This window comes from Tursiops truncatus, chromosome 4 (assembly GCF_011762595.2).
Source record: "Tursiops truncatus isolate mTurTru1 chromosome 4, mTurTru1.mat.Y, whole genome shotgun sequence".
Lineage (NCBI taxonomy): Eukaryota > Metazoa > Chordata > Mammalia > Artiodactyla > Delphinidae > Tursiops > Tursiops truncatus.
Genome location: NC_047037.1, coordinates 2,845,294 through 2,867,309, shown reverse-complemented (window position 1 = coordinate 2,867,309; position 22,016 = coordinate 2,845,294). Strand labels below are relative to the sequence as shown.

General features: G+C 39.9%; 1 protein-coding gene across 6 annotated transcripts in view; it reads right to left on the bottom strand.

Moving 5' to 3' along the window:
- Positions 1-22,016, bottom strand: part of THRB (thyroid hormone receptor beta) — a 393,899-nt gene that overhangs the window by 147,241 nt on the left and 224,642 nt on the right. The gene's annotated exons all lie outside the window — the stretch shown is intronic.

Genomic DNA, 22,016 nt, shown 5'->3' with positions numbered 1-22,016 from the left:
TTTGTTGAGTTAAACATAGGCATGGATAATTATATTAATAAATCGTTAATTACATTCAAAACATAGCTATCATTCATAAGTGAAGGGCTTCCCTTGTGGCGCAGTGGTTGAGAGTCCGCCTGCCGATGCAGGGGACACGGGTTCGTTCCCCGGTCCGGGAAGATCCCACATGCCGCGGAAGCGGCTGGGCCCGTGAGCCATGGCCGCTGAGCCTGTGCGTCCGGAGCCTGTGCTCCGCAACAGGAGACGCCACAGCAGTGAGAGGCCCACGTACCCCAAAAGGAAGGAAAAAGAAAAGAAAAGAAAAGAAGAAGAAATGATAACATAAGTGAAAGATTACCTCTAGGGGCTTTAAAGAAGTAACTTTGTTATAAAATAAGAATTTTCAGGTGTTGACTGACGGTTAACATGGCATATAATAAACATACACCAGTGATGTCCTAGTCTTAGGATAAAAGAGCCACCATTCCTGGGAAGGATGAAGAAATGATGTTTTGACCCCCTTGGCACTTGTTGAGCATAATTGCTGAAAGCACTTCACAACTGAAAGGGCCCTCAGCCTCTGCATTTGGGGAAACTAAGGTCTGGAGAAGACAAACAAATCTCTACATGACACACAGCAGTCAGCATCGGAGTTGAGTCAAGAACTCAGGCCCCTCTGGTGCTGAACAAAATAACTGTTATTCCACCTTGTCATTTTTTTTTTTTTTAATTTTCCCAAAAAAAGTTGCAGACAAAGCTTGACCATAGAGAACCAGTTTTATTCCGAGGCTTGGGAAAGCTTTCTTTATATGTCTCAAGTTATTGCCTTGTTTTCCCAGCTGACAATGCTTAAGCTAAATGAGATAATATATGAAAATCCCTTGGCACTGTGGTTTGTACTAAGAAAATACTCATTGAATAGTAACTAATATTATTATTACACCAGGGTTGTTTCACATGTTAAGTCATTTCTGTTTCAGATAGATTAGAAATGTATTCATCTGCCACTTGCAAATCAGTAAGTTTCAGGTACTTGACACTTGGAGTCCAGCCCACTCTCACACCGGGTCCCCAGAAAACAAGCCTGTGGTTGCAAAAAATGAAACTACTTTGTGCCTTTAGTAGCAATATCCTAAAAGTCCACAAGAGGGCAGTATCCCTCACTGCAGAAGGGCACCAGAGCTGCAGGTGGGTAGAAGAGAATTATGGGTGTTGAAGCAAGCTAATAAAACCATCAGTCAGAGCCATTATTTTATTATTACTATTTTTAGAGCCATTATTAAGATACTTTTAAGTGATGAGAAGTACTAAGAAGAAAACAAAGCAGAGTAATGGAATAGAGAATGACTCCAGGAACATTAATAGGAACATTATCTGAGCAGAGAACTAACCCTTGAACGGGAAAGAGTCAGCCATGAGTAGACTGGGGGAAGAGTGTTATGTCTCAAGGAATCAGAGGCCAAGCTGGATATGATCTTGGTCGGCTTGAGGGACAGAAGAAAAGTCACTGTCATTGGACCATAATGAGAGAAGGGGGGAAGAGGGAGGTGTGGTGGAGGCAGCAGATCCCACAAGAGACACAGTTGGGAACAGATCCCAGGTCCTTCTGACCCCAGAGTTTGTGCACTGAATCACTATGCTACTCTGAACTCTGCAGACAAAGCCAAAGGGCACTGATCAAGGCAGAGAAAGGGATACTTTCTGAAAACAATGAAAAAACAACTTAGGAAATGCTTCAGTGACTTTCATTAAATAATTCACCAGAATTCACATGATTTTCGACCTTAAATTTATGAGGAACAAGCACTAAGAGACAGAGAACTAAATTTATTCAAAATTTTATGTCCTGACAATTAATCTTGTGCAGGATTTCTCTTTATCTCCCTTATAGCACTGTATAACAATCATGGTTTATTATAACTATTAATAACATATTTTAAAGGAAATATATCCAGATTTATATAGATCCCAGCATTAATGTTAATAAAAATTATAAGTAGCAAAAATGTCCAATAATAGGGGATTATTTAAATACATTAGCATGCTTCCAAATGATTAAAACCTTTTTTTTCCCCAAAATACTTAATGCTATGTTAAATGCTCATAGCATACTGTTATAGGCAAAACAAACAACAAAATTAAAAAACCACATATGTCGTGTAAATCCAATTTTTAAAAACTATCCACAGATAAGCAAAATACTAAATGAAAACACACCAAATGATATGAGAATAAATGTGTCCTTTACAATACTTTTCTATATTAAATTTTTTCAACAATTACATTCTCTTATAATCATAAAATCAATAATGAAATTAAATATTTGGTATGGAAGTTTTAATCTTCATTTAAACTTTTCCAAATCTGTGCCATTTTTGTAGAGAAACTTATGTGATTTTTGAGGTGATATGGAGAAAAGATCATTGTGTGAAGTTGGATCATGGGGTCTCCCTCCTTTAACACTTAAGGAATGAAAAAAAAATTTATTAAAATAAAACAAACCAAAATAAAATATTTCCAGCAGCCACAAAACAAACATATAACTCCATAACCTCATCTTCAAAGGTGTTGGGCAGAGGACTAGAGCACTGTAACTCCATGCCTCCACCTGAGACAATACAGAGGAAAGAAGGTGAACATACTGAACCCAGAGACCATCTCAGGATATCTTTAGACTTGGAAAGTAGTGATCTGAGGGAGGGGCAGAGGTAGTCCTGGGAAAATTCAAGCAAAACACCTTAGGAAAGAGTAGCTCTTATGTATGATCACAGGATGCTGGCAAAGGATGGGCTCTGATTCAAGTCAGGGAAAGAGCTGAAGCCCACAGTCATGGGTCCACTCCAGATGGTGGAGGAGACCCTGGTTTGTGAGATCGAATGGGATTGAGAAGAGGGAGCTGAGCCCGGGTCCCCAGCAAAGGCGACTTGCTGTACTGGGGCTTCCACATTTGCATGTTCTTGCAAAGAAATGACTTTGGAAGCCAATACTCAGCCCACAACTGTACTCAGAGAGGAAGACAAAGGTAGATGATGTGGGAAAAAGGTCAAGAAAAATTCCCTATGCTCTACTAGAGTAAAAAGAAGGTCTGGACAGAGCTTCCTAATCAAGCTTGAAGAAAACTAAAAGATAGAGCATGAACCTATGGAGGGGGTGGAGTGGGGGAAGGGAGACAGAGAGCAACAGAGACAGTCTGTCCCTCGGAAGGACATGGGATTATGACAATATCGACATGTTGCTTCATAATCAGCGACTGTCTTAGTCATTTCTCCACAAGTAGGAGATGCTGCCTTCTTGCTAATAGATGTTGTTGATTTGAATTAAAGTAACAGAAACATGTAATGCAAGTGGGAGAGGAATTGAAGTCTTAATGATTTACTAATATTATGCCCAGGAACGAGTCAAAATTGCAGGCGTATATCCGGAGAAAACCATAATTAGAAAAGATACTTGCACCCCAATGTTCATTGCAGCACTATTCACAATAGCCAGGACACAGAAGCAACCTAAATGTCCACCAACAAATGAATGGATAAAGAAGATGTAGTACATATATACAATGGAATATTACTCAGCCATAAAAAAGAATGAAATAATGCCACTTGCAGCCACATGGATGGACCAAGATTATCATAGTACGTGAAGTAAGTCAGACACAGAAAGACAAATATCATATGATATCACACATATATGGAATCTAGTTTTAAAAAAATGACACAAATGAACTTATTTACAAAACAGAAACAGACTTACAGATATCGAAAAGAAAGTTATGGTTACCAAAGGGGAAATGTAGGGGGGGAGGGATAAATCAGGAGCTCGGGATTAACATCCACACACTACTATATATGATAGATAACCAACAAGGACCTATTGTATAGCACAGGGGCCTCTACTCAATGTTCTGTGATAACCTATACGAGAAAAGAATCTGAAAAAGAATGAATATATGTATATGTGTAACTGAATCTCTTTGCTGTACACCTGAAACTAACAGAACATTGTAAATCTGCTATAATCCAATACAATTAAAAAAAAAAAAGAGTCAACATTGTCCCTTAGTCAACCGGGCAGACACAGCTTACTAAAATGAATATATATACACACATATATATATATATATGTATATATATATATATACAGAAAAATATAAGAAATAAGGTAAAATGTATGTACGTAAATTATGTAAATGAAATTCTAAATAACACAATATATTATATAATATTAAAATATATATATTTAAATTATTTCTGATTAAGGGTAACAGCTTCTGTGTTCCAGCTCTAGTTTATTCACCTTGACAAGTGATTTGAGCACAGATGCCAAATGAGGAAGAAATTAAGTGCAAAAATTTTAATTTTTTGATATATACATTTATGATTTATACAATAATTTTGATCCTTCTTTGGTCGGCTTTTTCTGAATTATTTTCTTCTAAAACTACGCGTTTTTCTTTTTTGCAACATCTAATGTATTTGAGCATTGCAGAATTAATGTTATTTAACTTGTTACAAATGGGTGGTATTTACTCACATTAGGAAATGAAAAGGAAATATTTTTAAAAATGTGATCATATAGGCTAGAGTTTTATGTCTTGGAAACATAGAACGTAACAGACAGTTCTATTGAATGGCAAAACATTTAAAACTGCAACTCTAAGGCAGTATTGCATCTTCCTTTTCCACAATTTGTCTTGCTTCACCCCTTTGAAAAGCACACAGGCCATAAAAAGCATGCATGATGTGCTAGACACTTTAACTAGGTTTATTACTGCACAGGGAGTAATTTTCTTAAATTTTAATGACCTACAGGTATAGTTTGTTCTGTAAAACTATAGTGAATTACTCACTCCCTGACTCACTTTAAAAATGAAATACAGGGCTTCCCTGGTGGCCCAGTGGTTGAGAATCTGCCTGCCAATGCAGGGGACACGGGTTCGAGCCCTGGTCTGGGAAGATCCCACATGCCGCGGAGCAACTGGGCCCGTGAGCCACAACTACTGAGCCTGCGCGTCTGGAGCCTCTGCTCCGCAACAAGAGAGGCCGCGACAGTGAGAGGACCGTGCACCGCGATGAAGAGTGGCCCCCGCTTGCCACAACTAGAGAAAGCCCTCGCATAGAAACGAAGATCCAACACAGCCATAAAAATAAATAAATAAAATAGTTGTTTAAAAAAAAAAATGAAATACAAGTGTCAGGTCAAAGATGAGCTGGAAATACCATCTAATTATCAAAATAACAGAAAGTAAAGGGATCCATGTTGCCATTTAATCAAGTGAGCCTGCAGTCTTGGGTGCTAACATTATGAGCATCTATCTATAATGCCATTACTCAGGCTGCCTAGAAATTAGATACTTCCCAGCTCTTCCAGCCGGGGCTTAATAGAAGCATTGCTAGCATCCGTGCAATTCTTGAAAGGGTCTGAAAAGGAACTGGAGTAGCAGCTAACGATGGGTCAGTTCACAGGGACATGGAGGTTTAAGTCAGATGGCGTCCTGGAAATTGCACCGGGCTGGGAATTGGCAGTCATGAATTCTAGCCTCGCCTGTGTCCCGATCAGCCAGGAGCTCTTAGACAAGTCTCTGCACTCTTTGGAGCTCTTTGTAAAATGTAGAGTCATGATTAGTTTATTTCGAAGGTTCTTTTCATCTTTAACATCGTTTGATTATTTAAAGCATGAATTTTCACCTAACTTGCACGGAAATGTTTAGAATTCTACCATTTGAGACCCCCTGATAAAATTTATTTGTTCGATTTAAGAGGGTCAGCAAGCTTCGTTTTTTCAAAATATCTTCTCCCCTGGATGCTCTTGTCTAAGAACTTTTTCTTTTAGAGACACACGTTCAAAACATAGCCCTCTCTAGGCATGCATGGCTAATAACTTGTCATCGTTTCTTCTGAGTAAAATTTTTATTGGATATTTTAGTTAATCAGTATAACTGAGTGGAGTAGGATCTGAGCCAAAAAAAAGTTCTATATCCCAGGAAGATATTTGGTGCTGGAGCCCAAGTACAATCCTCTCTTTTACAAAATCAAACCATCACTGGTTTTGTTTCAACCAGGGCATTTACACCAACCTGTAATGCATGTGGCTTATGAAACAACCAAAGAAGTCAGAACTTGTTCTTTTTCCCCTATTTCACTTCCCAGGATTTGCAGCTCTAGAAAAGGAGGGAAAAGACAGTAATGAAAACAAAATTTGGACCTTTCTAGAATGTCCACTCCTGGGTTTGGCTAAATTTGGAAAGCAGTCAGCTGTGGGAACCTGCACTGTGGCGTGAGGTTATTAAAGGGGTTTTACCAGGGCAAACAGAAAGCATCTCTGATATTCTTTAAGAAACAGCCCTCTGACTTTGACCCGGGAGGAACAGAATACTTTTATTTTTTACCAGATAGAAGCAGAGGTTCTCATTAGAAGAGAAGACAATCTGAAAAAGAATATATATATATATATACATGCACCTTGAAGTCTGATAAGCACTGGCCTGGGAGTGAAAGAGATTTCATAGAGAAAACAGGTGAGAGGAAGGTCTGTACCCATGATTCTCAAAGTTAGCTGCGTCAGAATCACCTGCATGGCTCGTCAGACCACAGACCACTGGATCTCCACCTCTGGAGCTCCTGATGCTGTATGTCAGGGATGGGTAGTCCCCCCATTCTTCAATTCTAACAAATTTCCAGGTGATGCTACTGCTGGTGGTCCAGGCACCACACGTTGTGAACCATTTTATCTCTGCTTCCTCACTTCTCACCTTTTACCTCCCTCCCTGCCCATCAGCTTCACTCTCTCCTCCCTTCCCCTCCCCTCCCTCTTTCTCCTCTACCCTCTTTCTCATCATTTGGGAGAACAACAGAGTGAATATTTAGATTCAATTTACTATAGCCACTCATCTCTCACGTCATTTAAGGCTCTGAAGGTTGTAAAAGTGTTGCTCCTTAATCTTGCCCTCAGGTGCTGTCAGTTCTTCAGGGTAGATAAAACAGTACACAAATATCTATACTAAGGAGGGTCCATGGGGCCTCAGCTAAATCAGAGGGAGGTGGAAATAGGGGGGAAGATGGACCCACAGGGGAGATGGGCTTGGGGGTTCTGACTCTTTACACAGCCCATCTCAACTCTGAAGGAGACACAGAGGCCCTCAGGCAAAAGAGAAAATGGGAATTATTTTGAAGCGGGTGTGCAGAGCTAGGGTTTAGAGGAGGCATGACATAACAAAACCTGTTTGCATTTTATTAGCTAAAATTAGTATTGAGCAGACGTAATTGTAAATGAAAACTTTCTAAAATGTTAGGAAAAGAAACGAGGGAAGTCCAAAACAGAGAGAGAGCACCAGCCTGGGAACCTTTATGCACCTCAGGAAGCCTCACGGTAAGGACTCTTGAGACAAAATCGTTAGTCATTTTCCTTAAAAAGATGTCCATTATTTTATTCTCTTTGAATGGAGGCATTCTACAGGTAGAAAACTAGCAGGTTTAACTATTGTTTTAAACATAGTCAAAAGTCCCCTAAAGAAGCCCAGTGTCATTCTGGGGGAAATGAAGTCCCCGTTTGCTAGGAAGACCCGCTAAACAGCTAAATGTTGGTCCTGGGTCATCCTCGCGGTTGGTCACCTGCACAGAATTTTGGAACTGGGAAACTCTTAAGGTTTATCTGGCTCAACTCTCACACTTTCTAGGAAAACCAAATTGAGGTCTTCAGGGGGTCCAGCTTAGAAGATTCACTGGTGGAGGACAGAGGGCCAGGACACGTGTCTCAGCTCCATTTCTTTAAAACCAACATTTCCAAATGTTACTCATTCAAGTAAGTACAAGTTGCATAATTTTGGCTACATCTGAAGAACAACTGTACTGGATATTTCCCTCCAAATCAAGTTACACTTTTTTTTAAACTTAAATTTTTTGAAGAAGACAATTTAATTTTTTTTTAGAAATTTATTTATTTATTATTTTTGGCTGTGTTGGGTCTTTGTTACTGTGCGTGGGCTTTCTCTAGTTGCGGTGAGCAGGGGCTACTCTTTGTTTCGGTGCACAAGCTTCTCATTGTGGTGGCTTCTCTTGTTGTGGAGCACAGGCTCTAGGCACGCGGGCTCAGTAGTTGCAGCTCACAGGCTCTAGAGCGCAGGCTCGGTAGTTGTGGCGCACGGGCTTAGTTGCTCCGTGGCACGTGGGATCTTCCTGGACCAGGGCTCGAGCCCACGTCCCCTGCATTGGCAGGCAGATTCTTAACCACTGCACCACCAGGGAAGTCCCTGAAGAAGACAATTTTAGAGCACAACTCTAAATGAAAAATCCTGTCTAGGTTATCAAAAATATAGAATATGAAATAAGGCTATTAATTTGTAGGTAGATACAATTATGGAGGAACAGCCAGTGGCCTGAGGCCTGATTGCTGTTGTGAAGAGATGGGCAGGAATTAAGGGTTGTAAGGGTGGTGGGCACAGCCCTGAGGCTTTGGCCTTGGTCTAATCAGACTGCCTACAGTCATCCTGGGCCCAACTAGAACCATCTCCTAGACCCCCAGGGGTGCAGAGTTCGAACTTTGGCAACAAACAATACAGCGATGTTCTAGGTTACCGTATTTTGTGACTGAAGGGACAATCTCTAGCCTTTATGGTTTTATTTCAAACATCAGCCTTAACAGGATATTTTAAAGTCTCTTTTCATTTTAAGGAGTCAGCATCGTTTTACTAAGTCAAATGTAATATACTCCCAAGCACCTGCATCAATTTCTAATACATACCAGGGTACTCAATGCATTTGTTAAAGGAATGAATTGATGATTTATAGTTTTAATTACACTTCACTTCTATGACAATATTTTCCTTCTTTGATCTGTTCATATGGAGAGTCTCTGCTTAAAATAAATTAGGTTGTATTATAGATTTTCTGTACTTCCTTTCTGGTAGTGCCTGGCAAAACTGTAACTGTTTCATTATTTATGATATCACTCACGTGTAGAATCTAATTTAAAAATGATATAAGTGAACTTATTTATAAAACGGAAACAGACTCATGGATTTCTTTTTGTTTTTAACTTTTTATTGGAGTATAGTTGAGTAACAATGTTGTGATAGCATTTAGGTGTACAGTAAAGTGATTCAGTTATACATATACATGTATCTCTTCTTTTTCTCACAGATTTCAAAAACAAACTTACAGTTACCAAAAGGGAAATGTGGTGGAGAGGGGTAAATTAGGAGCTTGGGATTAACACACACCCTACTGTATATAAAATAGGTAGCCAACAACCTGTGTGTATAGCAGCGGGAACTCTACTCAGTATTCCGTAATAACGTATATGGGTAAAGAATCTGAAAAACAATGAATACATGTATATGTATAAGAGAATCACTACGCTGTACACCTGAAACTAACACAACATTGTAAATCAACTATAGCCCAATACAAATTTTAAAAAAAGAAAAAAATAAGATATCACATAGTACAAGAAAACAATTAATTGGACAACTGAAAGCCCACAAATCTATTTCAGAAGGAACAATTTCAGTAACTAAGTAAGAAAAGAATGGTAAGTAGAAAAGACTATTATCTGAGATGCATTCTCTTGACTTTATTGGTACGTTTACTGTCATAAGCAGTGGCAAAAGATAAAAATGCAGAAACATGCATTATAATCATTGGAATTGCTTGCTGTTGGGTGTCAGTTACCTTGACACCCGAGAGCCACGGGTTTTCAAAGTGTTTCACACGGCAAACGCTGCTGAAAGAAGGTGGTGTGGTACAGTAGACAGTATATGGATGAGATCTGCTGGCCACTTACCGTGGTATAAACTCAGAAAGGTATTTCACCTTTTGAATTCTAATTTCCTCAATTGTAAAATGGGAGTGGGGGCAGTGATACTAACCTCATAAGTTCGTAAGATGACTAATATTTATTATACAGGGCCTGGCAAATGCAATCAATCATTATGATTGTTTATGATTACGATTATAATGGCCAAGGGCTTGTTAGGGTTAGAAGGTAATGCTACTTATTAATAATTGAGCTCTATAATTTTTGGATGAGTAGGATCATGAACCATGTAAAATTTCACTATACAACGTGGTTGGTAAGTGCCTGCAGGATTTTCTTAGTTCTGAAAAAATCGCCAATAATTTACGATGTGCTAACATGTTGCCTTCACTTCAAAGAGAGTGATACTGCCTTACTCTTGGGGATACTTTTTTCCCTGGCAAAGAAGTTTTGTTCGTTTAATCATACTTTCATCAAAACCATACCCATAGGAGTCAAGGGAAGCGAACCAAACTAACTTTCTTTCTGGAACAATTAAGTCATGATTATACTAGGTTTTATCTTATTTTTTTTTTTGCCATCACATTTCATCCAGCTGAAGTCACATTTTGTCGTGACCGTGAAAATCAATTCGGATCCTTGTTTGCTAAGCGGTTTCCTTTAAAAATTTTACAGCATTATTTTATTATTTATGCTGAATGATTTTACTGTGTTCACGGTCTTTTCTCCTATTAAAAGTTCACTGAACTCTCACTTATTTTTAGACCACGTGGATCCAAAATAGCAAAGAAAATTAAATATTGTCTTTAAAAAATAACCATCAGTCCCCAATACTTATTCGCGTTGACTCAGTTTCAGATGATTCAATGTATGACATTATCATCTGGATTCCCTTAGCCAAATTCTGTTTACAACAGTAGAACTAGTGGGAAGCATTCACATAGACATGTATTTTTTTCACAGAAAGAATGAAACAGATTGCTCTGAACTGAACACACACACACACACACACACACCCCCCATAACTCAACTCTCTATATCCATGAGCTGCCAATGGTAATTTTAGTATTTGCCTGGGTTGTTAACTTGCAGATCTTTCCTTTATTTAACAAATACTGAGCACCTGTAATGGATCAGGCACACCTTCAAGTGCTTGGGATACATCAGTGGACAAAACAGACATTCCTTCCTCATAGAGCTTCCATTTGATCATTTGGAAGTCTCCTCAATAATTATCACGTAGAATATTACATGAATTAATATACCTCATGACCATAGGGCTATGGTTATAACTGGAACATCAGAAGAAATTATGAGCAGAGGCCACACACACACTTCACGGGTCATCATTCTTGGACCTGTGCCTGTGAGCGGTGGAGTGCACCCTGCTTCACGGCAAAATGAGAAGCAAAAGGGCATACACGAGCACAATTTCTTATTTGTAATTTCAAAATCCAAAACCGTCTGAAAACTGAAAGTTTTTTCAAAACTTATTGGGTGGTAAAAGCTGACCTGATTTCATATGGGTGTTCTATAAATCTTCATCAATTCAGTGTGAATATTCATGTTTCACTACAGAAATATTAATGTGTTTGACATGGCATGGGATATCCCCTCAGATGCCACAATACTACCTTCATAACTTTCTAGAACCCTATATCCACCCCCCCCAAAATAAACTAAATTCTGAGACTTGTCTGACAAGGACTTTAGACCCGTCTGTACGTATCCTTCTAAGATTCCCAACCATATTTTCTTGGAAAGGTCTATCCTTTTTTCGCTAATATTGCTTTCTTGCTTTCGGGGTTTTAAAAATATTCTTTCTTTTATGTGGTGAGAGCAGATAGTAAAAGTTGGTTTGCTCTGTTTTTCAAATATCTTTATTGGGCAAAATAGAAAGGTTGGCAGTCCCCTCTTTCTTTTTAAACATGGTGCTCATCTGTGAAATGTGATATTGACCTAGATAGCAAGCCTGCTTCCTAGTCACTCATGTTCCACCCGCAATCCATCTGCCCCATTATTTAATTATTATAGTTCTTTAAATTGACCCACTTAAAAAAGCTGAAATAAACTTCTTTACAAAGAAAAAAGTCGATCACCACTGTAAGTGAAAAACCGGTATCATTTGCCATAAACAGGAGGTTCCTGAAAAATGAACGTGATAGAAACAAAACGCTATCTCTTGATCCACCTAAAAGGATCTCGCACATGCTTCTATGGGTCAAATATAAAGCATTTCAGGTTTCTTTCTATCTGACTCTTAACCTTTCTCTCTCCCGAGACAATTTAATTTCCTTCTGTTCTGACTTGTAAGGGTGTCACCAAATGTCTTCCAAGTATTTCATATGTCCCACAATGATCACCAAATCACATCTTGGATTTTTTTCTCCACCTTGGATCTCAACTGTTCCAGGGTAGCCCTGGATTTCTTTCCTCTTACAAGGCTATGGCCCAATGCTTCTCAAACTTTAATAGGCGCTCAACTCCCCTGAGCATCTTGCTAAAATGTAGACTTTGACCCAACAGGTCTGCAGTGGAGTCAGATTCACATTTCTCCCAAGCTCCCAGGTGATGCTGCTGGTCTCAGGACCACACTTTGAGGGGCAGTGGTGTCTCTGGCAATAAGATTGACAGGATGGACTGAAGGGATGGGATGAACTAGATTATCTTTGGAGCTTTTCACCATGCTTCTTTGCCCTGTAATTTCAAAGAGTGCTCTCCTAAGAGTAATTGGGAGAGCATAGCCTTAAATTATTTTTATTTCTATTCAGTAATTGAGTCTGAGTGGCAAATGACTTTTCCTAATCTCTACTTCTGTGCATCTGATGGTACTTACACGGGCCTCATGGTATATACTATATTGAAACACTGTTTATATGGACTGACATAAATTTTAGAGCAAAAAACAAAGGGGTAAGCAATAAGGGTAACTGGGGAAGCAAATTAGTGTTAACTTTTTAAGTTTCTATAGATTCACTTGTGCCCTCTTTCTTTGTGGGTTACATACATGCATAATATTATCTTACTTTTCCAATAAATTACCTCAAGAAACCAGGAATGAATGTGTGCATAAGTAATTTGTAAGGCCTTTGTAATGACCGGTTTTGATGACTCTCATTCCTTCTCTCTGTTTCCTTTTTCCTCTCTTTCCTTCTTTCCAACCTGCCCATTTCTCTTTTTCTATTATCATGATCAAATCACTCTTGAAAATTCTTTGGTCACTAATAAAACACACTGTAGTTACTTTTGTGTAAATGTCTCTGTGATATGTCCAAATAAATGTATATTCCAAATATATAAAATGAGGTATATGTGAACAAAAATTTTATAGTACATTTTAAATATTAAAGATTTTCAGCCAATAATAACCATTGAGGAATAACATGACTTCTGTCACATGAGTTCTCCTGAGCATGTATTCATTTAATAGGGTTGCCTACCTAATAAAGTGGCAATTTTCCTTTAAAAATATATATATATATATAATATCCTAGGTGTGACATACAAAGGAGTTGAAATTCACAGAGTACCTATCTCGAGAAAGTGAAGCAAAGATTCATCGTACTTATTTATTTTTATTTTTTTGGCCATGCAGCATATGGGATCTTAATTCCTCGACCAGGGATTGAACTCACGGCCCCTGCTGTGGAAGGGCAGAGTCTTACCAACTGGACCGCTAGGGAAGTCCCTCATCATATTTAAATCACTGCAAAAATTGTTGCTTTCCCAGTTAGTGGTTTTGCTTCACTAAATTTTAAGAAACCCTGAGCCTTACAGAAAATTGCACTACCAGCAAAGTTTTCACTCAAATACCTCACATTGTTTGCTTTTCCACTGATTTTTCTCTGAGTCTTTATACTCTCTGATCAGGTTTGTACTTTTAGGATATATAATATCTAAACTCTAAATATATGCGAACATATTAGAATTTGGGTATCAATCTATTTTTCTTTATCTGTCCATCTATTTATGGATTGAGGAGAAAGTGAGAAAATCCCACCAAGCGAGTGAGCTCAGGCTCTGAATTCACACAGCAGCCTTTCCACTTAGTGGAGTGACTGCAGTCTCTTTGGACCTCTGTTTACTCATCTGTAAAGGGGGACCACCTGTTTTATTGTGGGAGATTGAAATGATGTAATTCATACACAGCACTTAACACAGAGCCCGGTTCATTGAGCAGAATAAAGCTATTCTTCCAAGAGCCCATGGAAACAGATGTTACTGCTCCTCCAATAAGCTCTGGGGTTTTCTTCTAAGGAAAATTTGTGTCCTCATTTGTAGACTCAAGATTTGGGGAACAACTGAGTTTTTTAAAGGATAGAGTTGATTTTTTAAAGTTATATTAAATTGATTTTCTCAAGTTATATTAAATAATAGTGCAACTTTAAGTCACATAATGTCTGTGGTCTAATTTTCTTTTTCTATCTATAAAGTGAAGGTATTGAACTAGATGGTCTATAATAAGACATATATCTCACATTGCCACACCTCCCAGCCACATACCTGAAAACAAAGCGTCATGAAAGAGTATTTAATCTTTCCATGAGAGATGTATTATGGTAGGTTCTATTCTGACCTATTGTTTTGCATTATAAAAAGGCTGGATATGACCCACTTCACTCATTTCATGCTCACCACTTGCCACAGGTTGCAGTTTGAGAGCCCTGGACCAGAAGACTGCTAGGCTTCTGCCTTGGCCAGCAGGCACCATCTCCAAGTCCAGCAGTTTGTGAATAGAATTCTTTCGAGGACCAAAGCAGTCTTGATGTCTAACGTTCTCTAACCAGAACTTTAGTACCAGCTTTATTTTCAGTTCCAAGCACTCTCTCTGCTCTCACATAATGCACTGTTTATGGATTTGTAAACCAAGACTCAGGGGATCTGAGTGATATGCTCTTATCAGAGAACGTGAAATCTTCCCAGGTCTCGTCCTTTGCTTTTCCCAGCAAACCGCTCGGTTCATGGCTGGTGTAATACTTTCCTCTTTCAAATATTTTCAAAACAGGCAGTTTGTATCTTGGGTTTCAACACAAACATAAACGTTTGTTTGGAAAGGGAATACAGAAGGCGACATGTAGCAGTCATTTTAAATGCACACAAGGATAAATAAAATGTTATAGTCCTGAATGAATAAAATTAATTTAAACGTTTTGTTTTTAAAAAACTGTCTGGCAGTTTGCCCCATGCATTAATAAACGCTTCTGATTTTATGAAACGTTTACAGTTGAACAATACCAACGGGGCTCACCCTCTTAATCTATTAATGAGGGAGCTGAAATAGATTATCCCCAAGGACACTGCTGGTTCTTTTGAAGAGGGTTTTATTGTGAAAGGCCAGCCTACAGTCAGGCACCCTTGCTGCTGCTTTACCGGTTGCCGAGAACTTCATGGTCTGATAGTTTCTCTTATGAGGGGGAAGAAGTCAGGGAAAAAGAAGTTGCCAGGGGTCCGGGGAGCCCTGTTGCGTGGACATCATCACGTCACACTGCTTTTGGCCATATTCCTATTTCTTTTTTTAAAAAATAAATCTATTTATTTATGTTTGGCTGTGCTGTGTCTTCATTGCTTCCCACAGTCTTTCTCTAGTTGGGGCGAGCAGGGGCTACTCTTCGTTGCGGTGCGTGGGCTTCTCATTGCAGTGGCTTCTCTTGTTGCAGAGCACGGGCAGTCACTTTAAGTTCACACAAGGATTAAATAAAATGTTATACTCCTGAATGAATAAAATTAATTTAAACGTTTTGTTTTAGAAAACTCTCTGGCAGTTTGCCCCATGCGTTAATAAACGCTTCTGATTTTATGAAACTTTTACAGTTGAACAATACCAACTGGGCTAGGTGCACGGGCTTCAGTAGTTGTGGCATGTGGGCTCAGTAGTTGTGGCTCGCGGGCTCAGTAGTTGCAGCTCGCGGGCTCTAGAGCGCAGGCTCAGTAGTTGTGGCGCATGGGCTTAGTCGCTCCGGGTCATGTGGGATCTTCCCGAACCAGGGCTCGAACCCGTGTCCCCTGCATTGGCAGGCGGGTTCCCACTGCGCTACCAGGGAAGTCCCCCATATTCCTATTTCTTCTTTGGCTCTGACCTGAGCAGGATGAAAGCACGTGTCTTTGGCTTTTGGAGGGCTGCCTGACTCTGTGACTGATTCTTGTGGGCTTGTTCTCTGCCAGCTTCTTTGGATGTTAGCAACCGCCCAGGAGAAAACAATGCAGGACAATGGCTCTGAGGGCCACTGGGGACTTGAAAACAAACTCCAAAGGCCAGGCCACGCCCTTTGAGATTCTGATTCAGTAGGTCTTGCTGCACCTCCACAACCCTCTACATTTTGAAAATGCTCTCCCAGGAGCTCTGATGTACGGCAGAGGCTGGAGAACTAGTGGACTCGGACACATCAGTGGGCTTTGTCCTCACCCCTAAACTGCCACTTCCCCAAGGGGAGCGCAGAGTCTGGGAAATCTCCCTCTATCCTTCTGTTTCTTTTATTAACCTCCTAACTCTTGTAGACAGCCTTCTGATGGAAGCCACTGTCACCCTTGGAGACTTAAGGTCAAACTCAACTGCCTTTTCTGAATATGACTTCACTAAGTCGTACTGTTTTTGGCTGTTTCTAAACCATTCTTCCCAACGTTGCCAGTTAGTCTGTAATAATTGACACACGGTAGAATTGGATGATGAATGAACTTTTAGGCAATTCATCAGAAAGCTTCCATCATTAGCTCTAAAGAACCAAGTCAATTCATTCATTTATTGGTTCATTCATCCTTTGTTAAGGAGCGAGTGCATTCACCAGACATGTAGGTAGCACTGACAGTAGTGCAGTGACTAACAGCCTGAGGCCAAGGAGCTCCATCATTTCTCGGCTTTTTGACCTTGAACAAACTTTATAAATCTCACTTTCCTCATCTGCAAACAGGAATAACTGAGACACCGGCCTCATTGGTGGTGGTATGAGAAAATGAACTTAAAAACACTTAGTACAGTGCCTGGGACACAACAACTGTGCAGTTAAGGTTAGTCATTATTATTATCACAGTGTGTAAGGTGCTGGGGTAGTCCTGAGGATACAAAGATGGATAACCTTGAACAATGCAGAGTACAGAAGCGAGAGGTCCAACACCAATCAGAACATGGAGGAAATGTGCAGGGCACACCCAGGTCGTTATTGTGGGTGGTCAGGGAGGGAGAGTACTGTGTGCTCAGAGAACCTGAGTGATAGGTGTTGGAGTGAAGTTCTGAAGAAAGATTAGCAATCAACCACACTTTATTAAAAACATGATTGTCTCATATAATTAATTATAAAAAGTATATGAATACTTTCAAACAAAATGTATTTAAAATGTTAAGTTTTCAGTAGTCATTTTTTCGACGGTAGGTGGGATGAGTTACCAATTCCATGGCTTCTAAAGGGAGAAGGGAAAGAAAACAGCTCACACCTGTAGCAGAAGTAACTGTCAATCAAGGTTGGAGGGTGGTCTAGAGCAGTGGTTCTCAATAGGGAACAATTTTGTCCCCTCAGGGGACATTTGGCAAAGTCTGGAGATTTTTTTTTTTTTTTTTTTTTTTTTTTGCGGTACGCGGGCCTCTCACCGCTGTGGCCGCTCCCGTTGCGGAGCACAGGCTCCGGACGCGCAGGCTCAGCGGCCATGGCTCACGGGCCCAGCCGCTCCGCGGCATGTGGGATCTTCCCGGACCAGGGCGCGAACCCACGTCCCCTGCATCGGCAGGCGGACTCCCAACCACTGCGCCACCAGGGAAGCCCTGGAGATATTTTTGACTGTCATGACTGGGAAGAGGGTGCTACTGGCATCTAGTAGGTAGAGGCCAGGGATGTTGCTAATATCCGACAATACACGGGACAGCCACCCCACGACAAAGAATGATCTGGATCAAAATGCCAAGAGTGCCAATCTAAATCAGTGGTTCTCAAGCTATAGTGTGCACCAAGACTACATGGAGAGCTTGTTAGACCCCACATTTCTGGGCCCTAGCCTCAGAATTTCTGTTTCTGTCGGTCTGGGGAAGGACCCAAGAACGTGCATCTCTAACAAGTTCCTAGGGGATGCTGCTAAGGCTGATTTGGGGACTCGGTATAACCTCTATACTCATTTTCAAGCTTAAAAATCTCTGAGTTACGTGAGTGTTTTTCATTTATGTAAAATTTTGAGTGGAAAATTGAGTTTATATTTATGTCATTTGCCAACAAGGCCCAGTTAGAGAGATGTGCAGAATTAAGCCACTGATAAAATTTTAAAAGTAAGTCATCGATGTGCTGTCCCAGATTTCAGCTACTGCCTCTGGATGTCCTTTTCCTTAATGGCCAAAAGTAATGTCACATTTAAGTTCTAGGTGTAGGGAATGACTGGCACTTTCTTTGAAATTCAAATTTGTTACAATAAGTCAGCCCTTTGTCACTTACCCAACAATCACTGTTCTCAATTAAGTGGTAATGGCATTAATAATGCATTCACTTGACGATAATTGTGCTATGATATCTGTACCGTGCATGGATATATTTTTATTAAGCTTGATTTTCCTTCCAAACAGGCAGAAGTCTAGTTCTATTCTTTCCATCTTAAGAGGGGTTTGGGGACTTAAGGTGGGTTAAAGGAATCCTTGATGATGTTGGAACACGAAAGACAGGCAGAGAAATTATGAGCACCAGAATCACAGAGCACAAAATAGAAAAGATTCATAATGCCTTGCAAGTACACTTATTCACTCTCTTACTAATTCATTCTTCTTTTTATTCAAGAAGATATATGATATATATATATATATATATATATATATATATATATATATATGATTATGGTGTCTGGCTAATCACCATTTTCAGAATTTATAGAAAAAGGCATAAAGTATGCTATAAAGAAATGGGAGAAGAGAAATGAGAAATAATTTGAGCATTGTTAAAATGGATAAGAGTTGCTAAGAGAGGTTGTATAATGTATTAAAAAAAACAAGCAGATTTCATTGTATTCGTGAAGTCTGAGAACATCTCGCCCAGAGGCAGGGGGATGGATGACCCGGCCGGCATCTCAGGAAAAGTCCATTTTTGCTTCTTGAACAGGCAGAATAACATTATACTTTGCACAAAAGGATGATATATTTTTCATTTAAAAAGAACCCAGAATTGTGAAAAAGGAGGAGATATTATATCACAACCCTCTATTTAAGCTGCAACATTTGAGAAAACAAGCTTAAAAAAATCAGTAACAGCACGGTATTGAAATTGCCTTTTTACTTGTCTCTCACTGGGCAGGAACCTCATCTCAAATGGCCAGTGACTCTAGCAACCAGCACACATCTGGCGTGGCAGGAGCTCGGAACTGCTCTCTACATGAAGATGCTCTATCTGTCCCTTATATTTACATACAGACTTTCAGCTTTCACAGGACACCATTTAATTGGTACCTTGATGCTATCAGTAGAGAATTGAAAAAATTTATACTAGGAAAAGGGAACATGTGAACTTGTCTAAGAGAAAAATAAAAACTTCTAATATTGAAAAACATCTGGAAAGTTCATAATAGAAGAATAATGACATAGAAGAATCAATGAAAAACTATAGATTCTGCAGACCCCGTTTTGGCTGTTCTCAGGTGCTCTCTCCCTAAACATTGCGATGGGCTCTTATACTACTTTTAGATCAGTCAGAACTTTGTATTTCATCCTCACGTTGCCTGGTAAAATCGTCATTATTATGCACTGAAAATGTTGCTCTGTTCACCTTATCACCCTCCTTTACCCATCTTCGGGGCTTCAAGTATGCAGGGCTTTGAATCTGTGGTCCATGGACCACAGTCTTCAAAGGGTCCAGGGATGAAGCTCTATTTCAGTACAATTAGTCTCCTTTGTAATCCTATGTATTTTATTTCACACATTTAAAAGCATTATTCTGAGAAGAAGTCTACAGGCTTCATCAAGATGGCCAAAGAGGTCCACGGCACAAAAGTGGTTACAAACACCAAGATGCCTTGCCTGAAAGATGCTTTCTTATTACCTTTCTTCCTCATAAGCTACAGAGCCAATTTCGCATACCACGTGTATTTTATTTTCTTTCCAGAAGATTGATTATCTAATCCTAACTGCCTGATTATTTCCCAGGTCTCAAATGGAACTAAAACGCCCCCAAAAAGCGGTACTTCTGCCATCATTTTAACAATTGCTAAATTATCCACAATTTGTCTAGAGTAAAAGTAATTTTGCATTACACTGACCATTGAGGTTAGAAGATTTTTAGCATTTAAAAATCTTCATTTTTAGAGTTACGTCTTGTCTGAAGGTTTGTGTCCCCCCCACCAAATTTATATGTTGAAGCTCTGACCTTGGGACCCTCATGACGGGATTAGCATCCTCATAAGAAGAGGAAGACAGAGAAATCTCATGCTTTCTGAGGGCATGCACCAAGCAAAGGCCATCAAGAGAGAACACAGTGAGAAGACAGACGTCTGCAAATCAGGAAGAGAGCCCTCACCAGACACTGAATCTATCAGCTCCTTGGTGTTGGACTTCCCAGCCTCCAGAATGGTGAGGAATAAATTTTTTGTTGTTTAAACCACCCAAATCCATGGTGTTCAGTTATAGCAGCCAGAGCTGACTAAGACAAGCCCCCTCTCATTTACAGGCCTTTATCAGCAACATAGGGTTCACCAGGACCAACATGCTCTTATAAGACAGTAACTCTCTATACTTTAAAAAAAATTTATTTTATTGAAGTAGAGTTGATTTACAATGTTAATTTCTTCTGTACAGCAAAGTGACTCAGTTATACACACACACACACACACACACACACACACATATATATATATATATAAATTCTTTTTCATATTCTTCTCCACTTGGTTTGTCACAGGATATTGAATATAGTTTCTGTACTACACAATATGACCTAGTTGTTTATTCATCGTATAGATAATAGTTTGCATCTGCTAATCCCAAACTCCCAGTCCATCCCTCCCCTACCACCCCCGACCCTTGGCAACCACAAGTCTGTTCTCTATATGTGTGAGTCTGTTTTGTTTCATAGATAAATTCATTTGTGTCGCATTTTATTGATAGATTCAACATATAAGTGATATCATATGGTATTTGTCTTTCTCTTTCTGACTTCGCTTAGCATGATATTCTCTAGGTCCATCCATGTTGCTGCAAATGGCATTATTTCATTTAAAGAAAGCATTCCATTTTAAATACTATTTTTCATTGTGGTTCAAGAAGATGCCAATGGATGCAAAGAAAGAAATCCCACGTGCTCCATTTCTTTACCACTCAACCCTGCTGCCATCATTAGCTAAGAGGCAAGGGAGGAAATGACTTCATGCAGCTGACTTAATGCACATGGTTTAATACTCCAGCCTCGACTCTTAGGTTTCTCTCCTCTAAACATCTCAAAATTCTGCATCTGGACAAACAGCTAGATCACTTATAGATAGAGCTGCAGGATGTAGGTCTACTCTGAGGCTGAGTTCACCATGTCAAGCTCAACGCCTTTCACTAGCAGCTATGTTTATTCCTGTTGAAACCGCAACGGCTTCAAGGCTGAATACCATGGTATAACTAGAAGAAATAGAAATTTTATATCGAGACAAAATTTCCTCATCACAACCTCTCTCTCTTCCCATGAAAACACCACTCTCAATACCTTTCTTTACCTTTCTTTCTTTGCTAAACAATCATGTTAGTATCAGGAAACGCACATTCTCACCACTAGCCAGGAGGAGCACAAGACTAGGGCTTAAATGGCCCTTCTTACTTTCAACTTTAGCGTAAATTAAGAAGCTGAAGATCAAGTTTGCCAGAAGTTCAAGCTGGGTAAATGCCAATGAGTAATATTCAACATTCATGAGATGGAGGTAGTCAAGCAACTCTTTAAAGACCGTGCAGCTCGTGGTGGAAATCCAGGCTCTTCTTGAGAGCTTCTGGAATATCCAACATAGCCTGCAGATGCAATGAGGGAGTGTGTGTGTGGGGGTGTCACACAGCCCCTTAGACAGGTTTCCTTTTCATATTCTTTCCTTTGCCACTGAATCCCTCTGCTTGGCTTCCCCCAACCTGGTGCCCCTGATTTAGCCCCCTTTCCTTTATTCAGATCCAAGTCCTGTTCCTTCACCATAAAAATCAGACTCCTGGGGCTTCCCTGGTGGCGCAGTGGTTGAGAGTCCGCCTGCTGATGCAGGGGACACGGGTTCGTGCCCCGGTCCGGGAAGATCCCGCATGCCGCGGAGCGGCTGGGCCCGTGAGCCATGGCCGCTGAGCCTGCGCGTCCGGAGCCTGTACTCCGCAACGG